This window comes from Bombus impatiens, unplaced genomic scaffold, assembly GCF_000188095.3.
Source record: "Bombus impatiens unplaced genomic scaffold, BIMP_2.2 scf_0151, whole genome shotgun sequence".
NCBI lineage: Eukaryota > Metazoa > Arthropoda > Insecta > Hymenoptera > Apidae > Bombus > Bombus impatiens.
The window spans coordinates 1,939,183-1,959,609 of record NT_176570.1 but is presented as its reverse complement, the minus strand read 5'-3'; the positions used below and the strand labels follow the sequence as shown (position 1 = coordinate 1,959,609).

Genomic DNA, 20,427 nt, shown 5'->3' with positions numbered 1-20,427 from the left:
TCGTTTTTTTTTTTTTTTTTTATATTACTCTGCTTGGGGAGCTGGAGGTTGGGGAATATCGATGAGCGGAAGATTGGACGAGGGTGGAGAGATCCGTTTTGAGCGGTTTTCTTTATGGCGTTTTTAGTTGGACTTGCACTTCTGATAGCATTTGATATATCGTTATGGGAATAATAATGCTTTTATCAGTAATGCGAAGCTTGAAGCTACGAAGAAAGAAGGGAAGCAGAAGGGGAGAGTTTGGTCAGAAACTGCTAATGGACTCGTCAGTAAGTCAATCTTTCTTTTTGCGTGGAGCAAGTCTTTACGAACATTGCGCGCCACTCTGTAAGCCACTCTAGGGGGAGGATTCGGCGTAGCGTTGAATTTATACTAGCTAAAACTTTCATGCTGGTTTACCTCGATCCAATAGGAGGAGCTCCGCAGACTCCAAGGCTATTGGACTCCATTACGACCCTCCCCATTAATAAGCTTAGACACTGGGATAATAGAAAGGAAAACCCGAATATTGTACGTCCATAGGAAAAATGTACGGTGGGACAAGTGCTCGTAGGAGTCATCCTCCTTTAGATTCCTCCGGCTCGTTGCATCGCCACGATAATACCGTTTCTAATAATTTAATAATCGGTGTGGATGTTGGAACTAACCGGCAATTTGTTGGAACAGAGCTTCCACCGCAGCCGCCCCGTGTCTCGCGGTCAAATACTCTCTAACCTTCATCAACGCCCATTTGCACCCTCTTTTCAATTCCCCCTTCTTATCGTCATCATCGTGTATCTTCAGCTGTATCGCCATATTAGTGAGATGCACCCTGCTGTCGTCTATGTTCTCCAGATCGAACAGCTCACCCGACAGCCGTGCGAAACCCTCTCTAGCCAGCCAAACTTTCAGAGGGCAAAATGAGGTTACCAGGGTGTAGATACGTAGATCGAATTTTCTGCCTGAAATCATCGAGACGTTTACAAATACACGGAGGGATGGTCGTCTAACTCTCTGGCTGGTATCCACAGCCGTCTTAAGACCATCGAAGAAAGTGCTTTTCAACGGTTCGACATTCAAGCCTCCTCCTTTCGGCGATGCTAGTGAACAAAGGTTCACGAAAAGGTTTCAGCCGCTGGCTGTTCGCGCCATCCCCTTTTCGAATGTACCGAGGTGTTCTCCCCGACAAGAGCCATTCTTCGCTGGCGATAAGCGGCTGAATGCCGAGGAGTATCGTTCTGGAGAACCAACCTGCCAGGAGGTAAGGATTCTCCACGTATTTCTGCACGATGAAAGTCTCCACCGGTGGTATTTCCACTTGCTGGCCGAATTCTTTGCTGCGCCACTCCGATAGATCTTTCAGCTTCCTGAACAGGAAGATACCTGTTAATTTAAACGTTACGGCTCTATAGATTTGTTTCACTCGCTGTATCGTATATTTGCCTGCTGCACTGATTATGAATAGACTGCGGATGTTTATGCAAACTTATATTATTATAAATATAATTAAAGGAATTGAGATTTTGTTTCATCTACTAAACGTTGCAATAGGAACTCTATTTTGGATATTGTACATATTCTTACGTACCAGGCGCATTTTGTACATCTTTGGAAGCTTAGATCTCCCAAAAATGCACGGATATCCATCGTTTAATTGTGAATTTATCCGTAACTATTTCGTTCGGAATGTCCAATAATGTGAGAGTGGAATTTGCTGCATATTTGGTTAGGAACAATTTGTTATTGGATAGGTCGAAGTCGTGATCGTGAATTTATCTGTAATTCTTTTATTCTTGATGTCGATTCGCTCCGTTGCAATTTGCTGGATTATTGGGACTTTTAGTTAGAAACGTTGCATAGGATGGATTTTGTAGAGTTTATGTTGGCAATGTTCCTTTTTAATCTCTTGAAGCTTAAGTTTGAATCGACTCCTTTTAATAAACCATAGGAATATTTGTAATAGCCTACAATTTTGAGCAAGTTGGCGTCACGCGAATACTATAAAATAATTGCTGAATTGCTGATTTTTATACGTTTATACATTTAAACGTTCCAAAAATGCATAGAACGCACATAATAAGCAGATATCTCTGATACTAAACGTACAAGAAGTATCTCTTTAATTTCTTCAGTCGTTCAGTTGCGTAAATATAAAATAAAAATCCGCAGTCTATTCATAGCGACATACCTTTGCCCTGCGATCTTCCTGCAGGTTTCACGATCCACGTGGAACCAGGTTGCTTGTGATACTCCTCCGCGAATAGCCTATAATCGTTTGGTAGTTCGAACGTCAGCGGCATACCATCACAAAGTTCAGCTTCGTCTATCTTATTCGACTTGAGTAACAACTTCTTGTATCGTTTCAAGTTTCTGTATAAGTAATTCTTCCGTGTCAATTCGTAATGATTCCGGAAGTGTGGGATCTTTTGATAAGAAGCGAGCTTCAGGTCCAAAGCCTGGCGAACGTCGTTGATCTCGCACCACCAAAGGTGCCAATTCTGATCGTTGGGCTCTATTACCTTGAAAAGAGTTAAAGGATTCGCGTGGGAGGCTCACTCGTCGACGTATTAGTGTCAGGAAGTACAATTTATTCGTGGATATGATTACGCGAATTGTGTCGAATAATAAACTGCTTCCTGCTTCTGGGAGCTGTAACGCGAATACCTTTTTCGTATTTTGTCCTCTTGCGTAACTTCGATTTCGTTAATCGCAAACGTTTCGCTTTGTTCTGTAATTAGTCGAACATATTCACGTGTGATTTATCCGCATCGCGTGAATTATTAATTTGATCGGTCGATTATTTTGAGCTCGTTACATCGCTAATTTGGTTTGTAAATTCGTACTCGGTTAAATTGGTCATTTGGTTGATAAAGTTTGGATTTATCGATGACAGAATACAGCGATTCCGAAAGCTTTTACACTTGCCGTTTATTTCAACATTATCGCGATTGAACTGTCTTCATTCGTAACTTTGTTCAAGAGAAAAAGAAAACGTAATTACGTAAAATCTCTCTTCATTTGTATATTTAAGAATTAATAATACCACGACGAACAAACAAAGTTAAAAAGGTGTACATAACGTAGAAGATTAAAAACTCTCTCGGTAAGTTTTTGAGAAAATTTCGATATAGTCGCGTTGCTTTTTAGTTGGAAAATTTCTAAAAGAAACCCCCGCAAACTTTGCAGAATTATAAATAATTTAATCGAAAAATTGATATTTATATATTTTCGTTCTAGTTCGTCATCTTAAGCTTTGCCGTGCTAAAAAGAAACTTTTAATTACTTTTCACCAACATTTCAACTATTAAAAGCAAACTTAGCAAACCTTTTAAAAGAAACAAGTTTCGAGTTTACTCGCTAAGGACTTCCAACAATTCCAACCCCATAATACGGTTAAACCACAGCTAAATCCGTTTTCCCATACCGCAAGTTTCGCGTTCGCAATCTGCGAAGGGTGACACGCGATCATTCTGTCGAACAATGAGGATTTTCGCATAATCGTCGCTCTTCAATGTTTTGTCGTTTCTTTCCCTTTTTTCTAAAGTTGTTTCATTTAAGCGGCGAAAAGCCCTTAAGGGGATATACGCGGTCGTGATTCGCTCCCACCCTCGGCTCGTTAAGGTCGTCACGCCAACACAGGACATTCCATTACCTGCGTCCATCCTCTGGCCAGCATCACCCTAACCTGCGTCGAAGGGAAGTCGCAGCGGAACCTGATGACCTTGTCGTCCTCGTTCTGCCTCCTTCTCGCGGTCGAATTCCTTTTTTCTCGTGGTGATGCGTTCTCTTCGCTCTCGTGGCTTGGTCTTGCGTTCTTGGACATTTCGTGGTCGTGGAACGATTGGGCAAGGAATTTTGTTTGCCAGATAGAAATATACAATTATACAAATATATGCTTATATTATTATTTATATCGCATAGCAGATTGCGCGCGCGGTTAGTTGGATTTGAGATTTTATAATTCCGACGGAAATCGTTTTAGTTATATTGGTTAGGGTGAATGGACCCAACCCGTTGCGTAATTTCATTGGAACAAGTTCAGGCCATTGAGTAATACGAAGACGAATGAGATGCAAATACTTTGGGGCAGTGGTTTGTTGGGTAGCTTGTAGAATCTATGGCTTTGAATTTAGTGGAATTAACGTCGTTTATAATCTTTGAATTACTTTGTCCAAATCTGTGAAGTGGTCGAAAGATTTTGGAAAAATTGTGATATAGAATTGGAACGAGAAATTATATTTATTAATTGCATACTGTTCTCAACTTTGGTAAACTGTTTAATAGTAGTAGAACGTTATAAAGAAACACGTGTATATGAAATACGTGTTCCGGAAAATTAAAGATACGCGTTCTGAATATATAATTATACATATGCATGCATATACATGTAGAAATAAATATTAAGAAACTCTAATTCAGGTATATTCAAATGTAGGTGAATTAATATATTCATATTTTAATTTCTATAAATTTTACATACTCGTCTGTCCTCTGCGAAATTAATATTTGCGATAAATATCTCGTAACTCCTGTATATCCTTTCAGATTTATTTTAAATCATACAAGTATCGTTACGTTTTTAACGAAATATGAAAATGTTTTTCTCTCAGTACCAAGCGTTCAAATATTTTCGTGCATAGAGACACTATAGTTAGTAACAGGTTTAAATCAATCTGCTACTGCGAACCACGTGCATTAAATCACCCCTCGGTGGGGAATTAAAATTACCCCTGTATAAACAGCGGAAAATGTAAGTTATCGCTTTTTTCCCCTGCGATCTCTTTATGGTACAAGGCTATGACATAATGTGATATAATCGCTATGCTTTGGAAATGAATCCGGAAATTGGCCGCTCGTGACACCCGCGGCAGCCTCGTGTGATACACGAGAATAGAAAAGAAGCTTACGACCGTTTCATGCGGTTTCATCCTCGTTCTGTCATCTCACTCTATCGTCGTGCTACAATGTTGCTGGCGATATTAGCACGAAGAGAGGAAGGAGAATAGATAGATGGTGTCCGAAATTTCGTGAGCCGTTTTCCGGTATACCTAACGAGAACACGCTTCGGTCCCAAGCAAATAACAGCCTACGTGCCCCGAATGGGGATGCAGATGGGTGATGGATGATGTATACTCGATGAGGCCAGTGCTTCCCTCGTTTTCCTACCGGTGCAACGTTTCCGGACTAGGTTCAATCAGGGTTGCTGTTTCAGCCATTAACTATCCTGTACTTTCCATGCAATTGTGCAAGATAGGAAAATCGCAAGGTACGATCGTGATACATGAAAATAAATTTTATTATAAATATTTATATGTATATTTTAGGGACTATGTGATTGAAAGTTTATGTGCGTTACGGTTTTATCAGGATGGTCATTTTATGGTTTAACGTTCCTCCTGATTTGCGTTGGATATTCTATACGATATTAGGAAGATTAGGTTTATCGTAGTTGGACTGCGGATTTTTGTACATTTATGGAAAACTGTGCAAAAATAGCGTGGAATCCATATAATAGGCGAGAATACAAAATTGAAAATTGCGTTAACGAGGGAATTCGAGCAGAAATTATGGCAAAATATGACAGAATCGACAAATTTGATAATACGATTCTTCTCGAATTTGATATCGCGTCTTCGCTCGGATTTAACATTTCGTTAAAACATTTACTTTCCTCCTTAGGTATCAAACGCGCTAATCTGCTTGAAAGTTGAATATATGTACATACTGTAGCGTGAATATTTTAAGCACGGCGCAATGCTTTCACGATAAACTCGAAACCACGTACGCTTCTTCCCAAGTAGTAAAATATTTAACCTATCATTTTTCCATTCCATACCATATCTTCTCCTTTTTCTTTCTTTTTTCCTGAGATCTTCAATCGCAAAAGTAAATTCGATATGACGGCAAAAAATTGCCATCGAAATACTATACGCGTTTCTTAAATATTTTATCAAGATTTTTAATCGTCAGTTACGTATATCGATATTAAATGACGAACAAATTATTCCACTTTACGTTAAGAAATTAACCCCTTGATACTCTTAGGTAAAACGGTATTCCTTTTTATTTTTAATATGATACGATTTTCTTCAAGAGGATTTAACGCGGCCCCGAGTCCTTGGAACCTCGTTAAATCGCGCTCTTCCATAAGATTCATATTCTGCGATTCGTTTCAAAAAATTCTATCGTGTTACGAATGACAATATCTCCATTAGAAACGTCAAGTTCGTGTTTAAATACCCACTACCTTTGCGCTTATAAAAGATCTGTACAACATATGCAAATTTCCATAGTAAAAAATTTTCTCACGTCTACGCTCGCACACAAAACACATTCAATCCTTTTCAGATAACTCGTGCGCACCGCAGATGCAGGAATGTTAAACATGAGAACCATACATCCCCAAATTTGTCCATTTCTTTAGCCCGTAGCTCTTCGAAACGCATCCTATGTATATTCACACGAGGAACTAGTTTCTTGCTGGTGAATAAATTGCGTCTCGTGTATCCGACATTAGCAATCGCTTGTTCAACTGTCAGTGAGGAAAGAAAGAAAAGGATGGTCAGTTGTACCGTGTTTCCTGGTGGCACGGCTGCTGAAGTTTTGTCGTATCGTTCGTAACGGTAGTGCACGTGCGACGAGCCGGATGCACGTTGCCGCAGCTTGCATACACGATGCACAGAAACGGTAATCGACATATTGCCTAGGTACATGGTGGTATTTTTCAGTTGTTTCAGACGTCCAGATGCTCTTCTCGCGTCTGCCGCCTCGAGACACGATCATCGAGCCGTTTCAGTAACTCTTATTGAGGTGAATTTTTATGTGAATACTATTGCATAATTTATAACAAAGATTGAAAATATTCTGTAGCTGGAAATATGCTATATTCCTGGCTTACAAGAATATTCATGGGCTCTTTGAATACGCGCTAGTATTTGTAAGTCATTCTGTATATATAAGACACTTATACTCTATTATACTTATTATAGTATTACGTTAGTTTACTTGGTATTATCTTCAGGAATTGTATATTATTTTCATTAGAAATTAATCGAAGAACCTGGAGGAAGTCGTTTGCGTTACAATGTTTGATTTACTGCGCTGAGTTGCTTATATCAACATCGAGTGCTCGTATCGAAATAAAAAAGGAGATAGAAAAATACAATTGCACCGACAGCGGTAGTGAAACTAGTATTATTTTCTTACTAAAAAATCCACAGCGTTGTTCATCTCCGGTATTTTCCTGCCAATACCATTTGTTACGTCCAGTGACTTTATGTAACCTAGAACCATCCCTCGATCGAGGGGGCCACTGGCTGTGCAATTAGAATTAGTCGGACCTCACTAATCCTAAGGGACTGTAATAAAACTAAGCATTTCGATTTTACCGTTAAGGCCGTTAAGTGATATAAAACACCTTCGAGTCAAAATGTTGCTTATGGTTATTGTTTCATCAGGTAAAAAGTGCGGAAACAAGGGTTTTCCCATTTTTCCAGGGATTTCTACCCGCAAGCGACCAATGCTAGCAAGAGCTTTCTCTTTTTCTCTGCGACAGCATCGTCACAGAACTTCACCGATTCATCGACTACAGATGAGTCAACATCTCTACATTGAGTTTACATCTTTGACTCAGTCAACATCTTTGCATCGGTTTGTCAACCTTAGATCAGCCATTTAGTTAACTTATATCTATACACATCGAGCGTAACCATCTTGTGTACAAGTTGTTGGAATAAAGTGTAAATTGTAACCTGTTATCTCATTGTTAGAATTAATTCAACCATCTCTATTACTCTAAACGAAATATGGGATCGATCATTTCGTGGCGTCGATTGTATAATCGTAACAGGAATTTACGACTCCCGCTGACGCGCTTCCTTGCGATCGCGTCTCTCCGCGAACGGTCGAACACCATTCTCTCTCTCTCTCTCTTTTCTTATCTTTCTCTCTCTCTTATCTGCAACGATAAAAATGAACAAAAATCTACTATCCTCAAAAAACGAGCATGCAATATTGAATAAAAACTATCTTGTAACATACAAATTTTTATAACAGACGTCTCTCGCGAGATCGAAGGAACGATCTTCCATAAGATGAAACAAACGAACGAGAATCCCACGAATTCCAGGATCGAACGAGAAAAGTATCGCATCAAACTGTCCACCCCAAATTTGACCAAACTAATCCCCGCTGCAGGAACAATATTACAAAACTCTCGATCCGTCGTGGAAATCCAATTTGGCATCGGAAATGCGAATGACGCCAAGCGAAAAGTAATGGGAACGTGCGTTTCAGTTCGACGAGCGGCACGACCACACGCGATAATTGATACCGATTGCAGCCACGTGACACATTTGTCGGAGGGTTTGGCCGAGCGCACGCGAAGCGATCGACGCGTGATCCATGATCCATCGCCATCGAACGCACCCTCGAACGCGTCGCAACGGACGATCGTCACGCTACGTAAAGCCACGTGGCTGGAAAATAATAGCTATTTATACGACGCTGTTATCGGCCGGCGTATGCTTCCGCTTGACGCCTGCCGCGTTGATGACGCCTCTCGTTTATGATCGTTTGCCTTTCTTCCGTTTTGGATCTCGATGTTTACCAGCGTCCCTGTTTTATTCCGCCATAAGCTGCACGATGCACTTTTTTCGATATCTTCCATTGCAAGGCAGTTTGCGTAATCCTGGCGATTTACGAACGTGCGTGACGAGTAATTTATCGCGCGTTAACGAGGAGAAAGGCTTAGAGAAAAAAAAAGGTCTTGGGCCGTGTGTTTCTCTGTATCTTCTTTGCGTGTTTTTCAATCGTGCCTTTCCATTTTAACGAAGGTGGAAGCTTCGTAGATTTGAGAATAGTAATTACGACGGAATATGAAGCGTTGTACAGTTCTATGGAATTTGAACTAATTTCTAGTATCCGAAACAAGTATTTATAAAAGAATTCCTAATAATTTATTCAAACAATGCTAAGTACTAAGATATACGAACACTATGACGACTGTGGCTAGCTTCCAGTGCTATTTTCACTTTCATTAATTAACGAAATACCTTGTTTGAAAGTAAAGGGCCAAGAGCGGTAAATAATTAAGGAAGTAAATGAACACGTATGTAAATCGCGCGTTAATAGTTACACATATGGCGTTAGCATCGCGTCATCGACGGCAGTGAACGCATTCTTGCGACAATTGGATGATTGTGTCATTTAATCCTACAAATTTTCAGGATTACTATTCAGTTCACAATATGAGTAATGATTTGGAATTTCTCGAATGTGTTGGAAATTCAGAAAAACTTTAGCATAAGATAGAAACGATAAATCAGGCTGAATGACATGCGTGTGTCACGATTTCGTCATACGACGGAAAACGCTGAAAACTTTCTGCGCAATATAATAAAATATGTATTCGTTTTCCTGGACGAGCGAGAGGCAAGTACATCTCACGGAGGTGACAAACGAAGACATGTCTTTTCACGGCAATGCAAGACGTTGCTTCATTTGCGGTTGTTCTATTTGCATCTGCGGTTCAGCGGTGGAAACGGATAACGCCGTGTGCATGTAATTGTCTCATTTGTGGTTTCAGGTCAAAGCACAATTTGTCCTCGCGGAAACTCAGGTTTTCTACGGTTCTCAGATTTTACACGGGAAGACACGCGTGCAATACAGGAATGAACAAACAACATTATTCTCGGAGCCAACGTTTGCGGTAGCTTGCCCTATAGTATGTCTGTTTTGCCTTAGACCAAAATTGGATTGCTGGAATTCAATTCGTTTTCACGAAACCATGACAGTTGTGAGAGCGAACATTGTTACGCGAGTTTTATCTATTTACAATACAACGTATATAAAATTCGTGGTAAAAATAGGAGATTATTATTCACTTTACTCGAAACTCTGTTTTATCCTAATCCACTTGTAAAGTAAAAATACCAAACTCAAAAACGATTCATTTCCAACTGATATAAGAAAGGAAAATAAAATTTCCCTATATCTGATTTATGCGTCTTCCAATTTTAGTTCGAAACTGCAAAGTTTATTTTTAGATTCGCAGACAATTACTCCGACTCGACTTAAGCAAGCTCCTCGTCGACCAAAACTCGCGAAACGATCGCCCTATTCGTAATTACTTCCCGAAAAACTGAAGAGCCGTAACACTCTGAACAATTGACTCAGGGGAAAATAATTGCCGTGACGGGAGTTGCGTGTAGGCAAAACGAATCAGGAATTCCAGTCGTCGTCCTGACTGCTGCTCCTTGTCGGCTGACAATGAGTCACACAGAGCTACCACGTTGATTCGTCATCTACGAAACGAAATAGGCTTCTACGAGCCGTGAGCGGTATGCACGCGAAATTAATTCCAGCCCTGTCCCCGGTGCGCCTGGCCGACGTCGAATTTACATTTATTTCTTGCCACACAGGCCGTCCAGTCTGGCCCGGGCCGAATTTCCATATTTCCAGCGCCGACGTCTCCATATCGATCCGATAGTCTCCGGTATAAACGTATCCGACGAAGCGAGCGAAATGCTCGGCTAGACGACGACGAAGAACGCTTTGAGCGGCGAAACGACCAGCACAGGAAGTCCTCTTGCCTTCGTAAAAATGAATCTCAGCCGCGAATCGTAATAAAGGGGGAGGAAGGAGGCAAACAGTTCGTTATGCTGCTTTCTTGCCCTTTCTTTCAGCCTACCTTTTCCTTCTTCTTCTTTTTACTCGTAGCTTTTGTTCGTTGTTGCTTCGCCTTTCGGCCTCTTTCTTTGAGTTAAAGACCGGGGGAAGATGGTGATGACGATGGTAAAGATGGATATTAAGTGGAGCTTTGAGACAGTGTGCCGGCTGTTTTCTCGTTATCAGCCTAGAGAGATTCTAAATGTTTGGCTTCCTCTCTGAAGTTGATCTCTCGATTGTTTTCCTTAGATTCTTTACGAGGTAGATTGGAGAAGACGGAGAGACCTTTATCGCTTGGGTTTACAGCGTAATTGTAGAGTAAAGAGACATCGAGTAGCGTTGTTAATTTACTCGTTTAGGCTGCTGTAACTTATTCGTATTCCACTGTCAACGCCAAAGGAAAACATTTCCGACCAGCGATATTCTTCTATTATAGAATTTTCCTGCATCTTTTAAAAGAGACACTGTTCGATCCTTCGACGAGAAAAGATGAAGTCGAATGTCGCGAAGATTGGAACGCACAGGGTGACCCATTTCGAGCTATAAATGGATTTTACGATCGGAAGCTGCGTCAATCGCACAAAATCGAACGCGCCAAGTGGTACGAGGGGCTCGTCAGAATTTCGCGAAAGAAATCTACTGACGGAGTTGCCGATATTTGTGCCGGGTCGCTTGTAATTTTTTGGTCCATTCTTTTATCCATTTTTTTCTATTATTATTATTATTTTTAACCCGTTAGACACATCTTTAATCTCTACAAGACATGTGAACACGAACGTACTTTCACGCATTCCTCAGAAGTTGCAAATTCTTTTCCATTAACGATAAATCGAAGAATTTGTATAACGATATTACGTTTGTTTTGGCACACCGGTTATTGATTTATCGAAAGGGTTAATAGGTTAAGGTTACGTATAAATATAACCTTGATAATCTTGATTTATCTTTGCTAACGCCTTCTCGGCGACATTTAAATCCCTTTTTATTGTTTTCGATATAAATCCTGGGATTAGTCTATTTTTACATCGGAATCGGACACCTTGCGCGTATATATCGTTTGTTGATGCCAAGATCGGGCCAAGATTTAGGACGTACTATTTGGATTGAAATTTCAGGGTCCTCGGCGAAAATGAAAGTGAACATCTGTACGAAGCCTTGGGAGCGTACCCGCGACGTTTTATTGCGTCACGTTTTATTTCGGTTTCGATCGGTCGCTCTACGGCCATAAACGCGTTTCAAAAACCTGTCGAAACTCAGATTTATTTCCTAGATCGTATTTCTTCCTTTTTTCTTTTTTCTTTTTTTTTTTTTGTTGTTTTTACGAGTAATATATTTTTCAGACGCAAGAATCTGTAATGCAAAACGAAACGAATATAAGTTTAGAACGAACTCGTCGTTGATATTTTCGCAGGCTAATTCGTTGGCAAAATTTCGAACATCTATTGGTGCGTGTAATATATGTATGTAAATGCAGTTGTGTCCAGAATTTAAAGATGTGAATGACATCGGATTTCGTATTCGAGAAATAACTGGCGCCTCGTTGTTTCTCACGTCTAACTAACAACAGTTGCGCCGTTTCGTATTTGTTACAGTATTATGAAATAATTAGAACTCGAAACGATCGTGCAGATCTGTAACTTTAGATATCGTGCAGTCTGTTTAGGAATTTTTTCCCAGCAATCCCAATTACGCTTTGGGATCTTGAGTTTCTCACGTTTATCGGTATAAAAAGATTCGTAATTTCAAGGTAGTCCTCGATCGCGTGTTTTTTCTCCTTTCTTCAACTACATATCTCACTTCTGCTTCTGAGAAAGGAAATAGCGTGCATTTTATTCCTAAGAAACGAGGGAAAAATTATTATTATTATATAACGCATTGTTGCGCTGCAGTGTTCCGCTCGTACTCGACCTCGATTTTTCTTCTCTCTCGAAGGCGAAATAAAACGGAAGAGAAAGAATTTCTCATTTCTTAAACGACATTAACCGATAAGAAGGGAAAGTAGAAAACCTAATGATTTCAGAGGAAACGCGAATCTTCCAAACATTTATTACTGTGTCTCGATTCATTTTGATCGATACAATCAAATTTTGAGAAATTTATTCGCTAGCAGGATCGGAAGTATGCGAGGTACGCAAAGTAGCTCAATGTTACCATTCCATTGGATCCTCGCGGTCAGAATCGAGATCGTCATTTAAATTCAGTGCGTCGTAGCCGAAGCATTCCCGGGGTCTACTCCCGGGAGAGGATGATGGATGACCTTGAACAACCAGTGGGAGATCGTGGTACGGTTATTCAATAGTCGGAAATGGTTCGTCAATGGCGGTTAACCTAACGGCTCTTATTACGCAAAACAGTCGACGTTTACGGTTACTGTGTTACGCACGAAAATGTGCTGCTCCTTTCAGCAACTATTTATATACCGGCGACCGACATCGCGTATATATGTGCACGCTTATGTGAACAGCGTTACGACAGTCAATTACGTTTCATTGTAACGACATTATAGATACGTTTGCGCGCGCCTAATGAAATTTCAACGGGTCCATTGTATTTTCTCGATGGCGATGGCGATGGCTCTCGGTTCATTCGTTTTTCAACGCCACGTACAGTATTCGAATCGCGTATACGCTGGCTCACGAATGCATTCGAACGCTTACCATAGTTAGGCGAACTTTTACGTATATGTCGTATGAGTTTTTATGAAAGATTTTGAGGTTTCCCGCAATGAAATACGATCGCATCGGTCGAATTTGAAACTGCACTGGAAAGAAGCACGTAGAAGTTACAGGGTATTTTTATCGCGAACGTATACGTATTTGATAAAGAAGATTAGTACGCTATGCTATGAATAAAACTAGTATGTGCAGATATGGTTTGTTAATATAAAGGATAATTGATCGTTTATATATTTCTATGGAACATGTGTAGCCAGTACGTAATGTGATAACTATATGCAATAATTCAGAAAAATGTTCGTACACTCTATAAGACGATTATCTTTATTTAAACGCAATGAGTCATGATTATTTTGGCCAAATTTGAAACCACTCTGACAATGTATGTAGCAGTGCACGAGATACTTTTATTGCAAACATATATGTATTTGATAAAAGAAATTGGTATGCTGTGCTATGAATAAAGCTAGTATCTTAAGCATACAATAAGCGTTCGATGTGGTATCGCTGAATATCGAGGTTTATTAATATAAAGGATAACTGATTGTTTATATACTTTCGCGAAACATATGCAGCCAGTACATAACGTAACAACTATATTCAACAATTCAGAAAAATGATCGTACACTCTGTAAGAGGACTATCTTTATTTAAATGAAACGTCATATTTGTTTATCGATACACGAAAGAACAGTAACTTATGGGCGTTATTCTACAGAAATGTTGTTACAGACGAGAGAAAATTTCATCACACAAACAATAAATTACTAATATTTTGTCGAAATCTTTACGATAGCTAATAATCATGCAATTTAAATTCTGATTTTGGCTGTACACAAGTTGCCATCATTCATCCAATACCATATACGTATACATCGTATGTAAATTATAAACAACAGATGACAAAAAAGGTAAGCATTTACAACGTGCTGTAATCAGCAAACATATTGAACACCATCTAATATCGATATGTCGAAGCAATTGATTTTTGTTCCCGATCGACGCGGAATATTTTGCCATCGAGTCGAATCTCTTCAATAACGCGCCATAGGGACGTCGATTCGTTTTTGCTCGAGACGATGGCAAAAAGCGATTTTAATTAAAGCTGATTGCCAGGCGCCAATTAACGCCGCTATTGCACCCCCTCGCTCAAAGACACTAATGTCCTGTACATATCACTTTTCCACGCTGGTCGTTGGAAAATCCGGTTTTCATCGAGCGATTGGACATCGATACGCGCCGCGCCAAATTTCTCTGCGGCGTTTTATCGGACGGGCAAAAGAATGAAAAAAGGGAAAAGGAGGAAGAGAAACTGCTGAAAAAATGTCGGTACACGGTGTACGGTGGCACGATCGAATGCGTGAAAGCTTCTCGTTAACGGAAGTAGAGAAGACTCGTCGACCCGATTGGCTCTAGCTTCGGTTCTCCAGTTTCCAGGGATTCGAAATACGGAAATCGATGGTATATAGAGTCGTGGGGTAGAGAATACTGAAGCTCTGTGGTAGAATATTAGATGATTAATGGTGTTCTTAAGTAGCGCTGCTGGGTTTGGCTCTAGAATTATTAATTGGGCTTATTTTCTTTGCGATTGAAGAATTGGTTGGAGCAATTTGGTCATTTTAAAGATTTAGGTGAAAACTTGAATTGTACTCGGTGTATGAGTACGAACAAATATGATACGAATATGACCAAAAGCTTGATTTATAAATGGGATTGTAATCGATCGACGATATGGTTTCTCCAGAGAAGATATTGGAGAATGTTCGAGTAAGAGGTAAGAACGAAGGTTCTTTTAGGGGAAAATAGAGCGAGACGAGGTATCGATGTTTTACTTAAATAAGACACGCAAATGAGTAGTTATCCTGTGATGTAGGACTCGACCAAAGAAACCTAACAGCTCGACTACATTGTTTTGACAAAATACGATAAAGTCTCGACTCGTTACGTTCTTCCGAGACTTTCTTGAAACATATCACAAATTCCTTTTGTTTGCTACAATGGCAAGATTGAAATATATAAAATTCGAGGATCGTAGCAAGGTTAATAACAGCCAACATTAAATTTCGTCAAAAGCATTTTCTTTATATTTTGCCACAAAACCAAAAATCTGAGATTTACTATTTCAGGAATTCTGATGGCGCTAAGTCTCGATTCCTCAAACTCCTCACGCTACTTCGTCAAACACATGCAGCGAGTACTCTTTCTCTCTCTTTTTTTCTCTATCTCTCTACTAGACCTATTCTCTCTACAATTAAATTCCCACTAATTCTTCGTCGTACATTTACCATTGCTAAATCAACTCCAATTCTTTGGGAACAATCCAACGGTCGCTTGAAATGTCATTTCACCCAAATGTCGCAACCTGAGGGTGTCGTATCGGCATTGGTTCACATTGTTGGTCGATCATCGTCGTACGCAGTTCTTTAGCATCGTGGTGCGTTATTTTGTGGCTAGTTGGACGCTGTCCCGAGGAAAGTCAATGTCACGGCAGACAAAAATACTGTTCGGCTGGCATCGGCTGACGCCGCGCCGTTTGAATTCTGATCCGTGACCGAGATTCTCGATCAGTCGGCGTTTCGCGGAGCCACGTAGTTGTGGTGTTGTTGTTATTGTTGTTCCTGCCTCGGGTGCGTCGCATAGCGAGGGACGTGCCTTCCGCCAAATGCCCTGTTTTACGTACTGCCTGTGGTGTTGCTGCCGTCCCCTAGATCGATACTTGTCGAGGCGTGGGGACAGGTTCGATTACGTCGAGTATATACCTCTGTATCAGGTGAACACGCTTTGTCGAGTGGCATCTGTCGTGTGATAAACGTCGGTAATTAGCCAGTCACCAGTCAGACGATTTTCTTTTATCGTTCTTTTTCTCGACCCCCTTTAGATATCTCGTTTAATCTTTTGAGTACTCTTAGCGCTTTTAGCCAGTGTTGTTATAAGTTACGAATGCATATATATCGTGTATATTCTTGGTGCGAAAGTGGCACGAAAAGAGTCGATAAATGTGTGGACAAACGAGTTTCCTTAGCTTTTTTCCCTTAATATTCTGCTTATGAAAGAGAATACGTATTTCTTCTTCCAGAGACGATTCCACGGTTTGTTGAAGTTTCACAAAAATTGGAATATCGTGTAGCATCGTGAGATAAATTATTCTTTCTTTAGACCGTGGAAAATATTCTTTTTATTTCTAATATACGTAGTTCTGTAAAGTGTCCGTATCATTCTACAATCGTACCATGACAAGACGATATATACGAGTTTGTTGATAATGTTGCGTTTATGTAACTTTTATATAATATTCCACACAGGTAGATATCGTGGCGATCTTTAATGGGTCAGAATTATCCTGTACGCCATGCAGAATATTATAGTAGCCACAATAAATACACTTCTTTTTGTTTCTTTACATTTTTTTTTTTAAGGAACGTCGATGTCCATGGCATTTAATACTCAAAGGGTTAATTTTCTTTTACTTTACGCTTGTTTGGAAGAGTAAGCACGTACCACGAAGTCGACGAGGGGATTGGATACCTTTGTTCCTCCTTGTAATTGTCAGCATGATTCGCCTTCATTGTGCATTGTCTCGTTTGGTTTTAATAGCTTGAAGAGGCGTGGCGATGAATTTACAATTGTTGCGTGCAGTTTGATCGAGTATTATTTTGTGGAATGTTTAACTTATTCGCGTAGAATGGGAAATTGTTATAACCAATGAACTTTTTAGGAGCAAAAGCTGGGCCATTACGAGCGTGTCTGACTTTCATCTGGCCGCTGTCCAATTAGTTAAACGCGCCTAAGAATATTGGACTTTAATGTACTTACGTGCTGACAAGATGTTTATGCACTATGTATCGTTCATCAAAAACTTCATGTATCTTTACAGTTTTTCAATAATTTTTATAGTTTCTGAAATGCTTACATTAATGGAAGACAAACGAACTTATCACTCAACCCAATATCGATTACTCAAGACCTGTGACAAAACTATCACTGATAATGTTAGTTGAAATGTACAAGACGACCCAGATATAATCTTTTACTATTATCCATAACAACTCCCCCCACCAAAAAAAAGAAAAAGAAAGAAAACAGTTCACACGATCAATACCAAACAAAATTTTATCTGGAATTTTATATGGAAAATTTATAAAATACCAAAAGTGGTAGGAAAGATACGCGTAATATGCAAAAATAAACAAAATATCCAAAGTACAGCGCTCGTTATGATAATTGATAGGAAAAACAAAATTCCGTTTAGGTTTCATCATTTTCGGTTATAACCACAAAAATTCGCATAAATATTGTCTGAATACTGTCTGATTATAATATTTAGCGAATGAAACGAATCGTTGCTTAAACTCTGTCTCTTTAATCACGTTCGAAAAAACTTGAATTTGCATAAAGAAGCAGCTGCGATATTTAAAACGTATTTATTGAAAGAGACTCTGCATCGATGAACGTAAACATTTCATACTACGAATATCAGTATCGACTATTAAACCGAGCCCATCCGCACTCTACGTGTTACGAAACCTCTCCGTTGCGAGCTTTCGGAAGAGACGAGTTCCATGCAAACTCGTAAATCCGGTGAAGCGCAGAATTACAGGGCCTGCGTGTAATCGCACAGCTGCCCACGCAGAAATCGGGGCATCAAACTGGGATCGAGCCGGTCGGTCGAGGGCGAACTTCTCCCACGAAATTGTTTCGCAACACCGGCGGTTCGCTCGACTTGAGAACTTTCACGGGACGTGGCTGAACTTTCTACGCCTTCTGCCGACGATGTTATCGGATCTGAAGATTTATCAGAACGAACGGCCGCTCGAGCGTCACTTAATGAGGTCGAGATGAATTAAGCTGATGATGCGGGCTTTTTCGGAAACAATGGAGCGGTAACGCGAGTACTTTAGGTAATAAGCCTCTCTGTTAGGGTTGGAGAAAGTCCGAAGATGCGAACCTAGAGCATTGTATTGCCGGAGGGCCCTGTTCGATTACGTTTTTTTAGCTACTTCGTTAGCTGTCGAAAGTTTTGGTAAATGAATTATATGTATAACAGGTGACACGAAAGTTGTGAATATCTAGAAAGTTCACGCATCGATATCCCGAAATGAAAAAGCAATCTCGCAACTTCTAGATTCGAGTTGTAATTTGTATGGATTTTGTAATCGCAGGTAATCGATCAAGGCTGTACTGTAATTTAGAACGCGGTAGAATATAGGTATGTCTATAAAATATAAATACGCTATATACGGTATGAAACAAGGAATAAATTATTGACACGAATTATCGACAAGGCAAACAGTGCACGCAAATACGAAATATGGATGGAAAGTTACAGGTGCGTTTAAAGTACGAAAAAAGCTACTAACAAGAATTGTAAAGAATTACTGCGGATATTTATGCGTTTATACGCAACGTAACGTACAAAAATCTATCGAATTACTCAAGTACAGTACTCGGCTGGCATTTAAGAAAAATCAACAGAATCTTCGTATGAACCTCAGTTTCTTTTATTGCGTTTATTGCCAAACGTACGAATTTGCATAAAGCTCCGCAGCCAAGTAATAATAGAAATTGTAGGAAAGTCACTAAATGTCACGAGAGGGGTAAAACTACACGTGGTGGAAGATGTGTGTATAATAGAGCATATGTATATATATTCCTTCTGACGCTGTTACAACGCGATTTCGCACATCGATCAGTGGCGTCAGGACACGAAGGTCGAGCCGGCCGACAAGCCTTCGCTCGTAAATCAATTTCGAGGGTGCACTCGTGTGCGCGTCGATGCATTCCGTAATAGATTTCGACTAAACAGGTCAGAGAGATCCGGCTGTCCTGAAATTTCGGTGTAAACATGCCTGTCCCGTTCGCGGCGCACAAAGCGTCTCAGGAAGATGCAACATCCATTTATGAATGCGGACCTAGTAATTGGACGATGCTCCTCCACGAAGAGGTTGGGGGTTGTCGATCTTGCTGTTCAAAGCGACTGTCATCCACCGAACGCAAGAGTTCATTTAGTAAACCAGCTTCTCAAATCGTGTACAGAATGCAGAATGGAAGAGTAAGGGGGAAAAAGTGAAGGAATGTCGCAAAGTAGACAGATTCGTTGAGAAAGTTCAGTTTCAATATGTTGGTCCATTAGAGGAGGAACAATATTCGACGTATTTAACTGTTTTATGGTTTATAAAACGAAGTTGTTGAAGAGAAAGAAAAAAACGATTAATAAAGTATTAATTATTTTTATCTGTGTCTTGTTCCTGTACTGGCTGGACATTCCCTGTTTCGAACCATTACACTAAATTTTTGAACAAGATATTTTTCGTATTATAATTATTTATTCGCGATAATTGTGCAATTCCAGTTCTCGGAAATAAAATGTGTTTTGAGATGGGAAATCACGAAAAACGATCGTTCCTCGTTTTTTACCCTTTACCTATCGATTCCTGCTTCTTTTAAATTTTATATCTCGCTTCGTTGTATTGTGAATGTTTAATACTAACTTTTGGATCGAAATAATCGCGTCGTGAAATTTTAATCTTCAATATAGAATCGTAAGAAAATTATTTGATCGTACAGATGGTAATTCAGATCCACATTGATCTCGTTAATTTTTTTAACAACAGTAATGGACAGTAAATTGTGGTGGATATGGGACATTAGAATTTGTGAAGTTTAGCGTATTAGTCAAATTGCTATATAATTTTTTAATAAACGTAAGTTTCTCTTATATTTGTATTTATCGGTGTTAAAAAGATCTTGTTATATTTATTTATTTTATTCTTTAATACTCGATAAAAGGAAATGATATTTTTCCTTCTATGCACGATATGTATGAGATTGCTTTCTTTTCGATCGTATAGCATTTGCTATGCATCAGTCTGTGCAACACGTATGAAAAAGATTTGAGTGAAACCTCTGGCGCACATCGAAAATGGAGAAGGCAGCATCGTTCCAGCCAAGACTTTTCTCATTACGGATGTTGAATATATAATCTTCCATCCTATATGCACCATAGTCAGTCCATTCCTCGCTATTATTCAGGCAGATCAGCTTACTCTTTATTCTTTCATTACTTATTATTCACTGTTCGTTCTACATAATGCAGTTTTTCATTTGT

The 20,427-nt window shown here is 39.7% G+C and overlaps 1 protein-coding gene and 1 long non-coding RNA gene across 2 annotated transcripts in view; both read left to right on the top strand.

The window, feature by feature from the left end:
* The window catches only part of LOC100742088, an 81,887-nt gene that overhangs the window by 26,240 nt on the left and 35,220 nt on the right, over window positions 1-20,427 (top strand). The gene's annotated exons all lie outside the window — the stretch shown is intronic.
* On the top strand, window positions 15,550-18,694 carry LOC112212354. Its single transcript, XR_002946170.2, has 2 exons — window positions 15,550-16,092; window positions 17,038-18,694. It is a non-coding gene; the product is annotated as an uncharacterized LOC112212354 (long non-coding RNA).